Source organism: Poecilia formosa, unplaced genomic scaffold (assembly GCF_000485575.1).
Source record: "Poecilia formosa unplaced genomic scaffold, Poecilia_formosa-5.1.2 Scaffold42, whole genome shotgun sequence".
Classification (NCBI taxonomy): domain Eukaryota; kingdom Metazoa; phylum Chordata; class Actinopteri; order Cyprinodontiformes; family Poeciliidae; genus Poecilia; species Poecilia formosa.
Window position 1 is genome coordinate 1,523,527 of NW_006799981.1, and position 10,704 is coordinate 1,534,230.

Sequence of the window (10,704 nt, forward strand, 5' to 3'; positions counted from 1 at the left end):
AAGTCAGAATTCTGACTTAAATTTCACAATTTATGTCAGACTGTGGAAATCTCACAATTCTGATTTTATTACCATAATTCTGAGAATAATTCTGAGAATTATTACCATAATTCTGGTATTGATTTTGTATTACCATTATAAAACTCTAAACTCAGTTTTCCATGCAGAGTTGCTGAAACAGGAAAAACAAACACACGCTCACACACATACCTAAGAGCAAGTTACAGTGTTCAGTTTGCTTAACTGTCGTGTTTGGGACACGGGAGGAAGGCGGTGTAGAGGCAGAGCATGCAGTCTCCAGGCAGAAAGATCCCAGGCTAGGATCTCAAACCAGGACATTTTTTTTTGCTACAAATCAACAGTCTTACCAACTGTAGCACCATGCAGCCTTGCAAAGGTGAATATATACTTAAGGGGAACTCTCCTTGTAAAAGTAGAGATTGAATAAAAATGATACAAAAAATCTTAACTAAATCTGGCTGTTGCTGACTGTGTGAAACTAACTCCAGTCATGTGAATAGATTGATAATTATATCTTTCTGTACATGAATTACCTTGGAATGACATTCGGTGTGAACTGGTGCTATGTAAATAAACTGAGCTAAACCAAATTTCACCATTTGGAGCTGCCCAGATTTGACAAGTTGAAGTGCTGTACATTCTGAAATGGCTCTGTCTGTAGACAGTCCAGATCCAAGAAAACAAAGGGGAAAAAGGCTTTTGTTATTTTTGAAAAAAAAAAAAAAAAAAACAGAAGGCAGCCTGATAATCAAAGTCTGGAAAAGTTTGTAAGTTTGAATTGGCAACCCTTTATTGAAAAATGTTTTAACTTATACATACATTCTTGCTCATGTTGTAATTCTGGTGGATGTTTTGATATGGTTCCTATCAGGATAATTAATTTTTTATGCTTCTATTTCCTACATGAACTGTTTGCTAGGGACCCATGATGTGTCTGGTGGTCTTTTATATCTCTTCTGGTTCATTCAGTCAACACACTTGTGCAAAATTTCCAGGTCATCCTTCCTTCTGTCCTTTTCCAAGTGAACTCTCTGCCTCTCCAGGGCCTCGCCCAACCGATTCCAACAGATTGCTCAATGCTCTGACTTTGCCCACCCAAGCTGTCCTCCAACCGCCACAGACTCTCCGTCATAACCTGACTTTCAAGATTTTTTCATCATAAATCCCATGAAGTCTATCCAGAGCCCATTGTTTTGTGTTGCTCCACAATATGTTTCATCTCACCTTTCAGGTGTTTTCTGTGTTTAAATTCTTGATTTTTTTTTTATTTATTTACTCTAAACAGATAAAACAAAACATTGTCACCTATTTTACGAAGGTCACACATAAATCGTTATATCTACAAAATAGAGCAGTGAATTTATTCAAACTTAATTTCCTTTTAAAAATCACCACATCGTCCACCTTTTTTCAATGTCTTCATATGCTTTTGTGATTGTGCAACACCTGAAACTTCGTGCTCCACTGGTGATGGTGTCATTATTCATATGGCGCAAATGTTAGGAAATCCAATGACAGTATCCGTGACTAAAGACTCCAGTCGAGCTGACTTGACTTAACATGCTCATGTGGGTTGAGTAACAGTGCGACAGTCTGTTTAGGGTTGGCTGAAAACAAAACGCTTACAGATTACCACTAAACTCTTTGAAAAGTGGAAAAAAGCAACAAGTTGTTACTAGTTCGGGAAAACCCACAAATATGACACACACAGTGAATAAGCCTCCTTTTTGTTTTCTATTGTCTTTTAAAATCCGGTTTTCCGCGCGATGCTTTTGCAACACTGTAGCCAGAAGCAAAGCTGGAGTCATTTAAAAAAAAAGAAAGAAAAAAAAAGAAAAGAAACTGAATTCACTACGTCACTTGGCAGATTAACAGTTATAATGACCTATCTCAATAGGACATGGTGTATGGAGGGAGAAACAATTAATTCTCCAGACTCTGCAAAACTGCTGCAGTATTTTTAAATGACTTAAGAGCCAAGTTCAGTCAGATTGGATGGAGAGTGTGTGTGTGAGAACAGAAATTTTCAAGTCTTGCCAATTGGGTTTGAACTTTCACTAGGCCATTCTAACACATATTTATCCTTTGGTAATAAAAGAAATTCATTACATTTATAGGGATTTTCTAGTCATACTGACCTCTCAAAGTGCTTTACACTAGAGCCACTTTGATACACAGTGGCTCAAATTCATGAGAATGGCTGATATAGTGATACACAGATCAGTAAGCAACCTGGGATTAAATGTCTTGCCCGCACACTGACATTTGACGGGGGAAGCTGCAATCGGACCCACAACTTTCTAATTATAAGACAAATACTTTGCCAACTGAGCTACAGATACCTCAATATCTAAGCCTGATCTAAGCCAGGCGTGTTCAACATGAAGCCTGTGGGCCATTTACAGCTCTCAAAATTATTTTCTGTGGCCAGTGACTGCAATTCAAGAATGCTGCAAATTTTACCTGTCAGCGCTGACACTCAAAGAGATTTTACAGGAGGTTTTTACAGAAAAATTTAAATCTTCCAAAAATCATAAATGTTATGTAAAACAGATTACATTTTGGTTAATCTTTAGTGCAAATTTTCTTTAATTTATTTTTTTAGGAGGTTTGATAACAAAATTCAAAAGCAGACTTAGAATAAAATGTGGCAAATTACACCAAGCACTTTTGAAAAAAAGAGGAGTGCCATAAGTGTTTCCTGTTTTTGCTGTTGAGAATATATTTTTTTTTCTTTAGTCAAAGAAACTTTGGACTAGAAAAAAAAACAACCTTTATGTTTCAGCTAATTTACTTTATTGATTAGCAGAAAAAAGCCAAAAATAAAATTATTTGTTAATTATTATTATTTGTTAATAAATTACTAAATTTATTTTAGTTCTTTAGCAGCTTGGGTTGCAAAATATTTGTAAACCACTGATCTCAAACATTTTGTTGAAGTTCTGGCTTTATGTCTAGGGTCCTGCAAATACTGAAAATTATTGTGTATCACAATGAGAACAGGGAGGATTTGTTCAGGGTGATTTGCAGAGTTTGCTTTCCATCATCACACAGTGTTTTGCATGTATGCCAATGTTCATCAATGTCCCCTTGCAAACCTAAGAAGTTCACAGAAAACAGCCCAAAGTCATATGGAAATGTAATTCATTTTTATTTATTAACAATTCAAAATTATGCACAATTTTAAATACATTAAAGTTTGTAACCTCACAAAAAGGCTGAAAGTTCTGAAGCCTTTATCTAAGACCTGTTTGTTTTTTCTTTCAAAGAACCTTGAGCTACAAATGTATTTTGGTATGTACTGCCACCCAGTGCTCAAAAACAGTACTGCAAAAATAATGTGGCGCATTCACCGCAGCTGCTGCATTCTACCGATCCTCCAGTAGATGGCACACCATCTCTATGTTTCTGTGTGTCTGACATTGAAAGAACAATTGATTCTCTGCTGCCTCCTTCTTCCTTCTCATCACTCCCGACTGAACTTTTTTTCCTCCTACAAGTGTGAGTGTAGGTGGTGGTGCACGTAGCGTGACACAACTGATGTTTCCACCGAAACGACAGGCTGACACTTTTGACATGGCTTTCACCTCAGCCATTAAGATTGTCATGTACCTCAGGAAGCATGCTCTTGTGGCATGCGTTCTCCAATCTTGATTTCAAGCGAACAAAGATCAGGTGGAGAAACAGGGCTGCGAGTGCTGATGTTTCAGAAAGACCGCAGGGCACTTCCTGGCATCAGAGCTGGCGAGCAGACTTTGACACTGGCAGAAGAGCGATTGCTGAAATGCATCTCTCTCAGCACAGCCTCTGTTAGGGAGCAACATCTTATTTCAATGAAGCCCTTTCATGATTCCAGAGCAAGACAATGCAAATGTGGCTTCCAAGCATACATCTATTTTTAGGTGTGAGCTATTGTTTTAGGTGTGGGGTTTTGTTTGCATGCCACCCCCACACATTGAAATGGGATTTTTCTTTTAATGAAGAAGTCTTTGAGGACAAACAACTTCTTTTCAATCACATTGCAGACTGTGAACTCCCATATTCTGGTTTAAATGTTGAAATAAAATCCTTTGAGAAAACTTGGTAGAGAGAATGTTTTGAGCTGTAAGAAAATAAGAGAAAACTTCAAAACTGCTCTTTGAGAATTCTTTTTTTCTAACCCCTAAAAAAAGAGAGAGAAAACAAGCATCATCTCTGCTAGAATTTTACAACAGTTTGGGAACACAGGCAGCAGTCGTTTCCATCTAAAAAAAAAAAGTATAATAATAAATAAATACCACCTCCACACTCATTGGCACCCTTGGCAAAAAGATGCTGTAAAAAATTCTATAAAAAAAAGTAAAGAATAGCTGATTGAGACACTGGCCTAAATACTTAGAAAACCAAACATTGAATTGAAAGCATTATTACTTATTTATTACAAAATCACAGATGCCATACTTATTGGTATCCTTAGCAGACTGTATAAAATAATAATTGTACAAAAATATAAACTAACGTGAAATAGCATAGAATAGAATAGAATCCATTCAGGTATCACAGGTAAGTGGAAGCATGCAGAGTCACGCAAAGGTAGAAAAAAATGTTAAAATAAGAATAAGACATAGTACAGTAGATTTTATTGTTAGGAGCAGTGATGATTACAAAGGCCAAAAGCTGCTGGAAGGAAGGATTTGTGACAATGTTGCTTTGTAAACCTAAGATGCACAAATAAGGTCTGTAACTGAAGACGGTCTGTAGCACAATAACAGCTTCATGCATGGACAAGAAGCTATTATCCATTAGTGGTGCTGTTTTAGCTACAGTGTAGGTATGAAAAACCGTACCAAAGTTTCAAAATCATCTGTATTGCAAATTATAACTTTGTCTCCTGCTACCTTCAAAAAGAAAATGAGGACTACCTAGAGATATCAAACAGAAACATTTCTCTTTCTCTCTCCTTTGTTGACTTCATTGATGTTTGAAAGCAGAAAGGAATTGGAGTTTTATGTTCACAACTTAATTGTTTAGATTATCTGTGGAGCTGCATTGAGAAAAAAAAAAAAGAAAAAAAAGGGGGTTTGCATCAGAGTCTATCAAGGCCAAGTCATTTACCACGACTATAGAGGAGGTTTCATTCATCAAGGAAACCGCGCGCAGTGATTTAGCTCATTTCCCACACACAATCCTGCTGCCACCCCGGCTCTCAGTGCTCAGCTATTGGTCTCCAGTGAGCAGCCAGGCCCAATTTAAAGATCCAGTCTATTTTTAATCTGCTGGAGAGATTGCCACATGCCCTGATACAATAGAACAGATCAATCTAAAGCACACATCGTTCCCTCGTAAAGCACGCCTTGCACCTCTCACTCGTAATCACACCTCAAAAAGCTAAGGGGCTGCAGATAAGCCGCTGATATAATTAAGGTTATGCTAGCCCGGCACATTAAGGATATTATTTCTCATGGATTATATCCTTTGACAAGACGCCATCAATGCACAGTTTCGTGAATTATGATTCAGCCCTGGTATTATGATTTATTTTTTGCTTGGCTTAGATTGTGATGCTGATTTAGTGTGAGCAACATTTCACCAGAGAGGTGAAACATACGACGTCTGTTATCATAGATCTTATTAAATCTGGATAGCCACAATGAGAAGACACAACACAGCCCACTTAGTTATCTCTGTTTCAGTGAAATTATAACATTGCTGTAGGGAAGCAAAGCTCAGTGTATGTCTCTATGAGTAATCCTGAGACGTCAGTGCAGTCTGGATTACTGACCAGATACAGTTTCTAAAAAAGGGTCTGTTTTGAACTAGCTGTCAGACTATGCGTGTGTGTTTTTTGTAGTCTTTAAATAATCTCCTGAACAATTTACACTGAATAAATAATTATGTAGTATAAAGAAAATCCAATTTTATCATCTTCAAGTGGGCAAAAATTTATTCCAAAGATTTATTTTGTATTTTCTAGTTGTAGAAGTTGCAAAAGAACCCAGAACAAAAACTAAAAAAAAAAAAAAAAAAAAAAAAATGCATGCCTCAACCCTAAATTTATCCCAAAGAGATCTTGAAGACATTTAGAAAACTGATGAGACAAAAATGGAAATTTTCAAAAGGTGCTACCTGTTACATCTAGTTTAAAACCTATGAGGAGACACTTCATTAAAAAAAAAATATAAAATGTCATGCATATGTTTATACTAGGGTGGTGCTAGTGTGAACGTGTAATTTTATCAACAGTCTGATCCACCTTAAAAAGTAAAGTAAGATATTTGAAAATTTCTTCAGACATTACAAATACTTATTTGATTCAAGTAGTAATGGATGCTGTAGTCAACAGATGATCTTGTGTACAACAGTTATCGGTTATTTTTTGCATATCTTTACGCATCAAAAGTTGTGCTGTGAATTTTGGATCACCTTAGCATCGCACCGGGAGCAGTTAGAGGTAGAGTTTAGAAAATAGATTCAGATATTGAAAACCTAATTTTCAAAGTGTTATCTTTTTACTATTATTTAAGGTCAGAGGCATCTTATCTTCATCACAGATAAAATAATGATTTAACTAAAATTGATGGAACTGAGAAACCCAAGAAATGGAGATCATTTCAGGAATAGGTAGCAGTCCACTGCTGAAATGAAAATGCCCTTTAGAGGCTATGATTGAAATAAGATTCTTTAACACCAGTACTTGTTTTATTATCAAAGAAGAAATCCTTGTGGCAATGTTAAGGTTTCTAAAAAAGACAAATAGTTAATAGGAAATTGCACAGACAGTGCTTTGCAGAAATATTAATACGTTTTCAGCTGTTTTCCCCCCACAACTGGTGTGCAACAACCTCACACTTGGTTGTACTTTACTGAGCTTTTAGTTGTTATTGAAAGCTTTAAACATCACACAAAGCACAATTTCCAAGTTACCACAACAGGCTAGCCAAGAAGAATTAGAGAAACAGCCAAGACGCCCATTGTAACTCTGGAAGAGCCACAAAGATCCCCAGCTCAGTTGGAAGAAGCTCTGGGAAGGACAAATATTAGTCAGACGCTCCACAAATATGGCTTTTATGGAAGAGTGGGGACAAAGGAAACTATTGTTGAAAGAAAGCTCTAAGACGTCCTGTTTAAATTTGCCAATAGCCACGTAGAAGACACAGCAGACACGTCGAAGAGGGTGTTCTGGTGAGATAAGACCGAAATTAATATTTTTTTCCTTCATGAAAAACTCTGTGTGGTAAACAAAAAAAAAGAAAAAAAAAAAGACACTGCACATTATCCACCATTCCCACTGTGAAACATGAAAGTGGCAGCATGATGCTTTGAGGATGTTTTTCTTCACCAGGGAAAGGGGAGCTGGTCAAAGTTGATGGAAAAATGAATGAAGCTGATGAAGAAAAAGCTGCAAAACAGTTGAAACTGCAGCAGACGTTCACCTTATAGCAGGACAACAACACCTAACACACAGACCAGAAGTCCACAGCTCTGATCCCTGTTCCAACAAACATAAATTAAATGTACAGCCTGTTACCAGCAGTGTGAAAACAGGGATACGTCTAAAAGTTCCAGAGAGAGCAGCTCCCAAGGATTTGAGGTTGAAATTCCTGGTTTGGATCAAAGTATGTTCATAATGTCAAGAGTGAAACTCATCGAAGAACCTGTGACAACACAAGAAAGCTGATGTTCACACAAAGTCCATAAAAAAATTCTGAAATCTGTGGTTGCATTAATAATTTTTGCAGGGGAACATATCTGGCAATTCAACCCAGATAAGGATATTTGCAACTTTTAAAATTCATAATTAAGATTCTTGAGCAGTGTAGATTCTCATTTGTTTTCTTTCTCACATATTTAAACATTTTAACAGGCATACATTTTGACAATGCTATAAAAAACAACAAGGAAATATAAAATTAGTTCATGAAGTCCTGCTAGGATCATAAGGTTTGTAAATCAGAAAGGACATGAAGTGCCAGCTTCAACGCTCCTCTCGATGTTGCTGTACGTGAACTCTGCATTGAGCATTCATAATTCCCATCCTTTCAGCAGCATTACCGCACCAGCTCAATTGATGTGAAGAATGTACAAGCACACTCCCCTGGCACTCATTGTTTTTCCTCTATTCTAGACATCTGTTTGCATCAATGTCTGTCAGAGAGCAGGCTAAGGAGAAACCCTCCAGGAGTCCTAAAGACCTGCAGCAGGTCTCACGGCGCGACTCGGTAGCCTCACAAAACACAACACTGGACACCCGCCAGGATTAGGAGGAAAAGCTCTGCTGCCATTTAGATCATCATTTACATAGAAGCAGGATATGCACCTGCCTGCTTTCTCTCTCCTTCTTATCCTTCATGCATTCAGATGGGAACCATTGTTCAAGAGGAGTCATTTTCCATTTAGATTTCCCAAAGTAAAACGTCCACCGTTTTAATAAGAGCTGGTTATTTTCTCCTTTGGAATTGTACCTGGATTTCAAGTACAGATCTTTCTCTCTATTAACCTCAATTTCTAAAATGGCAGCCCCGAGGTAGGTCTGTTTCCTGCACTCCTTTGAACTCAGCTGCAATCGGAAAACCGAAACTTCTCCATGAAATTGAAAAGGTATCTACCTATCACAGCGCTTCCCTGAAGTCAACCAAAAAGTCTCGAAGCAAGTTGCGAAATGCCGTATTTTGAAGGGTCGGTCGCTGTTGGAGCGTACGGCAGCAACAACTGCCATCAGCATTCCTCCTCAGCAGCCGCAGAGAGCCGCTTACTGTAACTGTGCCCTCGCTTCAAAATGCTTATTCTGTCCATGTAGAAAGAAAGTGCAACAAGGTTTATTTTATCTCAAGACTGAAGCAAAATGCAATGCCTTGCAACAATATTCTTAACCTTTAAGCTTCTCCACCTTTTGGCATGCTATAAAGAGAAACAACAATGCATTTTGCTAGGATTTTACAATGCATATTTGTGCAGTGGGAAGAAAATAATGTGTGGTTTTCAGAATGTTTAACAAAGAAAAATCTTTTGCAGGATACTGTATGCTAAACACAAGCATTTTACTCTGAGATGTCATAGGCCACGTAGCTTGGCACAGCAGCCGTGTTATTGGATAGGATCGTGTGTTTTCAGTTCTGTGAGGGTTTTGGGATGGCGTGAGGTCTTGTTGACAGCGTATGTTGGTTGGGGGGATCTGCTGGGTGTCGGTTAGCAGCTGTGGTAAAGGTTGAGTTTCAAATTTATGATTTGTTTAACAATTTTTTCATGAAGGTGACTGGGGAAACAGGGTAATGTCACATTTTCTAGCTTTTGTAGAGCAAATTTGCTAGGACAGGACCGAGCCCACAAAAAGAGTAACACCTGGTAAAAGAGTAAAAAAAAATTTCAAAAGCACAAATTAATCCCAGCCACATGGAGAACAAGGACTGAAAAATACCCAGAGACCAGTGAAAACTCTGAATCCCAAAATGCACATAATTAACCTGTTTTCATGGCAGCTGCTATGATCGTATCCAAAGTGAAGTACAGTCTGCTGTCAATGTATCCTGTAATCTGATCAGAGGTTCTCTAAGAAAAGATGTCAACAAAGCAGCTTCACTTTGACATTTATTTCTTCATTTTTGCTACATTTTTCTCGTTTATTAGTTTTTCCTTCTTCTTTTAAAGATTTGTTTCAGCAGCTGCAGGGAGGAGAAAGAAGGGGAAGATATGGACCATTTCCTGAGTTGTTATTTTTTTCCAGTTTTATTTAGTAGTTTAGTTGAATGTTGCTAGCTTGACTAAAATGTTTAGTGGAAGTTTTAGCTGATACATTTTTACATTTTGGAGAGAATTGCTTATTCTGTATATGTACACAGTTTGAGACTGAGGGGTATTTGGCTACTTCTGATAATAGGATGATGTCCTATGTGTGTTGCGAAACACACAGTCAAACAGGATGATAGTCCATCTTATTCTTTCATTTCTCAAAAAAAAAAAAAAAAGCAGCAAAGGAAGATTGCTTATCTCTCTGGGTCTGGCGAAATTGCTTATCCAATCTTGCAAAGTCTTGGGATTTGTCACGGATGGAAAGCACTTTGGAGAACAACTCTTTGTCACCTTCAGCCTTGTTGTATTAGTGATGAAACATGTACTACTCCTGTTCATTTACTCAGCAGTAATACATGAACTGTAGACTAGGCCATCATGGATTTGATAATACCCCAATTATAAAATGCAAATTTGTGGAACAGTGGGAAACTGAGAAAGCCAACAGATTTTATGGAGTGCTCGTTTTCATTTGAGCTGCCCTGAGCAAACAGGAGATTCACAAGGTGGACAGAACACAATCCTTCTTTAGAAAAGCCATAGGAGTTTGGATTGGGGTTAAGGAACTAGAAGACTGTTTTAAATCAGAACAAAAAAAGAGGTACTACAACCTTTGATTTGCATTAAAAGAGGAAAACAAATCAAAGTATCGCCTGTTTCGCATCAAGCTACAACGATGCAACTAAAAAAACGCAACTATCTATGACTGGAAGACTGATGTCAGGATGTTTTTATGTTTTATGAATTTTCTAGTGTACATGTTATGTTTTGCAAAGTAAAAAATGCTCTTGAATGGTTCGCTTTAAGCTGTCCTTCAATGTGCACTCAGCTGTGACGGGAAGCAGGCCGTACAGCCTGTCAGCAATGTCAGCAAGCCTCGCCTTGACCTCCCCTCTGCCCAGAAGTTGTCACAGATTT